Genomic DNA, 4,775 nt, shown 5'->3' on the forward strand with positions numbered 1-4,775 from the left:
CTTGAAAATTGAGGTGCATGGGAAGATTTATCCATTATGCAGAGTGGTTCAATACAATTACAACAGGATCTCAAGATGGAGGAAGACTGTTAAGGAAAATAGACACTTACATGTGGTCAAGGACTGGATTTCCGGTTGCAGCAAGGTCCTTTGCGAGCACTGTCATTTTATTGACATGCTTGGTCACTGAGTCCGATTATTTCATTCTGCAATAATTATATTTTTTTAATAACAACTGTACATGGGTCTAAGAAGTGGTCTCATGCTTTTCAGATGGGGCACCCTTCATACTTTGAGCTGTGGTGTGATCCTTAAAGACTTTAATTAAATCATCTACCATAAAATTCAACGTAGTAGTCCTAACTACTTTGTCATCTTCTAACCATTTTTCAACTCGCCTTCTAGCTTGACCAATGGCATTAGGCTCTAAAATTGGTGGTTCTGTATTTAAAACATAGTCCACCCTATCTTGGAACAAAATATATCAAATTTTTCTTTTCCTCATAGAAAAATTGGTTCCATTGAGTTTTCAAGTTTTGATAGTTTTGACATAACTAGCCTAGATGCCATTTTAAGTTTTAGATAATACATAAAGGTTCAAACAATTCAATTGTGTTTAAGAATAGGGTTGTCTGATAGTCAAATCAATAGGTTGCCGACTCTCAGTAGGCTGCAACTTCAAAGAAGAATTTTCTTGAACAGTTGATGTTTGCATTGCTATGATGCAGTAAACTAAAAAAGTAAGGCAACAAAACTATTTTATGCAATTCTTGCATAAGAATAATTTTCATAAATATGTGAATATGTTTTACCACAAGAGAGAGAATCTACAATGATATTTGATATTCTCAACAAAAAATATGGCATAACATAATCACAAAAATTGAGTTCACTAAATCAAGATCATGAAATTTTCTCACTTAAAGAGATCAAAGCATAAGATAATTATGTAAGGCAATGACAATTACGATGCAAATAAAATATATAGAAAATCCCTAAATTATAAGCCACAAAAAATGTATGCGATTGATATGTCGTCTTTTACTCAAATAGTTGTTGTGTGCATAACAAATTTCAATAATCCAATAAAAATATGCACTAATTTTTAGCAACAAAAGATGGAAGAAAGAAGATGCAAGCCGACTGATTTTTAACAGTCCATGGTCAATAAAGAGTATATAACAATAAGGAAATTTATATTCTCACTATTAAAAAAAAACAAGCATGGTTAGTCAACTACCGCAGACAGAGTAGAAGAATTTTGGGCAGTCTTTACATAGTTTTTTTTTTTTCCGACAACAGTTATGTGTCTCTTTATTTCTCTCTCTAAAATTTAAGCGCCATCTTTCTCTCTCTAGACTTACAACAACAAATTTTTTATTATTATTGTTAAGCTACACCACTTGTGGTGTAGACCCTTAAAGTGCTAAATACTTTTAGACATTTAGATACCCTTATGGTATAATATAATAACTTTTTGTTTAGGGGTATTTTAAGTAATTAGTCAAGTATAAACTAGAAATTCTTAATAAAAACAAAAACATTTATTAACAATAGTTGACAATGCTATCACTGATATGGTGTGTGACATCATATATATTAATTGTTTTTAACTATTAATATAATGTCACTATTTTCTTATAAAATATCCATTTTACCCTTCTAAATGACCAAAAAAACACCTACTTGAAAAATTTTGTATTACAATTCAAGAGTATTTTAGTGTCAAAAAATATTAAGCACTTTAAGGATCTACACCACAAGTGGTGTAAACTAACAAAACCCTATTATTATTATTTTAATTATAACAGTAAAAAATTAGAGAGAGAATTACCACTTCACTTTGATAATCTTGTGAGCTGGAGAAAAAACCAGAACTACAAAACCAAAATAAAAAGAGTGTAAATATCTCGGGGTTTCATAATAACGTATCTCGTTGAACTTTGGTTTTCAGATGGAGGTATTGGTAAAAAAACTAGAGCGTGGTTATTCAAAATCAAACAACGAAGTTCACTGAAATTTCAGTGAATTTCACTGATATTCAATGAATTGGAGAGAAAGAGTACCTAATGAAGCCAAGACAAAAAAAAAAGCAGTATAAAATATAGTTTCAACAACTGAACCCAAAAAAATGGGGAAATATGAATTTTTTTAAAAGTTTTTTTTATTTAGAGAGAAGATATTTTATTTTTATTTAGAGAGAAGATAATAGAGTTTTGGATTGGTTCAAAGTTTTTCTTTCTCCTTTCAATACTGATGATTTCGATGAAAGGAAATTATGTATAAATCCAATGCATAATAAAGAAACTACAAAAAAAGAAAAGATAAGCACAAAATATCTTAAAGAGAGAATAGGGTTTCTTTGAAAAGCCTTAAATTTGCTAGGAGGGTTATGAGTTCACTTAATTTGGGTTTAAAAAGTCAACATATAAAAGGATCATGAAAGATAAAAAGGAAAATGATTTAAAAATTTCAGACTATTAAATTTAAGGTTAGAAAAATTTATAGCAAGATATACGAGAATGACAAAACTCATTATCAAAGTTACCATAAATTAAACTTAGGAAAAATAATATATAAACACCAACAAAAACAAAAGATAGAACCTGAGACCTGTGGGTTATGGCCCCCCCACGCTTCTCCAACTTTGCTCTGATACCAATGTTGAAATTTTGAGGGGAATAGATGAAACCGCCAAAGTCCTAGGAATCAAAGGCAGTGTCATAAGACTGTGGATTGTAGAGATCAAGTTGTATCAGAACAATGAGAACTCTATGTTTTTTTTATGTTCCTCTCCATAGCCATGAAACCTTCTTAAAAAGGGATGGGAGGAGACCGTTCTCCAACATTCGGCTTTCTTCTTAGAATCTCTGACAACGTGACCCTCTTTTATTGGGAGGTGGTAGTTATCTTCTACCCGTTGGATAAAGTCATCATCTCTCTATGAAGCCTTTTTTTAGTGATAAATATTAAAATATATGATAAAGATAAAGATAGAGAAATATGACATGTTTGAGGGCCCCATGGCCACCCATACGTACCAACAGTTCTCCCCTACCTGGACCGACAAGTTCGAGAACGCCTTCCTCTGGATTGCGGGATGGTGACCCACCATGCCTTCCTCTGGATCGCGGGATGGCGACCCACCATGGTCTTTCGCCTCCTCTATGCGAAGGCTGGCCTGCAGTCCGACTCCGAGCTTGCCGTGCTCCTCAAAGGTCTGAGTGACGGAAACCTTGTTGGCCTCACACCTGCTCAACTCACGGCCATCAAACTGCTCTGGATGAAAACAATTGAAAAAGAAGAAGAAATCATGAGGAAGATGACCAAGTTACAACAAGCAGTGGCTGACAGATCTTTGGTGGAGTTTGCTCAGATTGTGGCTGAAGGGAAATAGGCAGAGGCAGGGGTGGAGGCGGCGCTGGTGGTGCAGGAAGAAGGATTGAGGCAGGTTCTATATAGCGTCGACTGGCTGAGACTCGAGACACTCAAGGTTGTGGTTGGGATACTGAGCCCATCAGGCCGTGGATTTTCCGATTAATTAATTACCAAGTGATGTGGAAAAATGCACTAAAACCAATTTATTTGAAAATATTCCCACGCTTAACAGCATGAGATAATTTTTTCATGTGAAAATATTTCACACGAACCAAACGTGCCGTAAATGTCTCTTGTTTCTTTTTCTCCTCTTCTCACTCTATAATTTGTATACATCTTTTTTGTGCCGTTTTGTTGTTCTTGTCTGTAAGTTCCTTTTGTGTGTTTGTATTTAAGCCTTAAGGAGACATTGGAGTCTTATTTGTTCAGTATGAGTCAATGGTGTGTTGGATTAAAGTGTTTTAGTTAATGAAGCAGCCGAGTTCATGAGGGATAATAGGGCCGAGAGAGAGGGAGCTGGGAGTGTGGAGAGCAGTTGTAGGTATGTTAGGAACATTTGTTTTTTTTAGAAATTATTCCAAGTAGACCTGTATGCATATTTTAATTTTTTCTCTTCTTTTTTAAAGAAAAATGGTTTGATAGGGCTGCAGGCCTATTGATATAAGTAAAGCCTCACCTTATAATTCGTCTAAAGTTACAAGTCAAGTATTGGAAAACTTTTACTTTGATCATCTTGGCTTGAACATTATGGTTGTGAAAAAGCATTAGGATTTTAAGCCACGTACATATGGTAACAAATTATCTAGATTGTCCATTCAACCCTAAAAATAAATGTTCATATATTCGCAATATCTGTAGCATTTTTTGCATTTCGAATTTTATTGTTGGTGTTGGAAATTTATTTTAGAGCCATCTCTAAACACGGATTTGTGTGAGGCTTTATTTTGTTTTCAAAAAGCTTAAGCCTCATAAAAATTAGGGAAAATTATAGATACCCCCAACATCAATTTTCCACGTATCCTAACCCCCACACTTTTGTCAATGCATTTTGTGACAAAATTGCCCTATGTATCTCTTCTCCTTTTCTCTCTCTTTCTCTTTTTAGTCACATGACCCTCGCTTTTACTCTCTCTGTACTTCTCTCCACCCGTCCTCTCTTTCCCTTTTCTCTATCTTTCTCCTTTTATTGATTTGCAACTATTCTAATACAAGATTATATTTTTTTATCGATTATTTTAAAATGGGTTATGTTAGAGTGCAATCATTTTACAATAAAATTGCCAGAGGAAAGATTTTATAGGAAGTTTGGAAGGAATGGAATAGAACAACCTTCAATAAAGATAGTTTATCTTTTGATATAATCCTCAACCATATCAAGCATTCGCTATGGTGTTGTT

The 4,775-nt window shown here is 34.1% G+C and overlaps 1 long non-coding RNA gene and 1 pseudogene across 1 annotated transcript; both read left to right on the forward strand.

The window, feature by feature from the left end:
• LOC148783845 (uncharacterized) lies at nucleotides 1–344 on the forward strand. Its single transcript, XR_016055106.1, has 2 exons — nucleotides 1–145; nucleotides 274–344. It is a non-coding gene; the product is annotated as an uncharacterized LOC148783845 (long non-coding RNA).
• A 2,680-nt stretch (nucleotides 345–3,024) lies between these two features.
• On the forward strand, nucleotides 3,025–3,634 carry LOC148783846 (protein DELAY OF GERMINATION 1-like; annotated as a pseudogene).
• Nucleotides 3,635–4,775: the final 1,141 nt, after the last annotated feature.

The sequence above is a fragment of the Amborella trichopoda genome, chromosome 1 (genome assembly GCF_054954075.1).
Source record: "Amborella trichopoda isolate Santa Cruz 75 chromosome 1, AtrichopodaSantaCruz75HAP2 v2.0, whole genome shotgun sequence".
Lineage (NCBI taxonomy): Eukaryota > Viridiplantae > Streptophyta > Magnoliopsida > Amborellales > Amborellaceae > Amborella > Amborella trichopoda.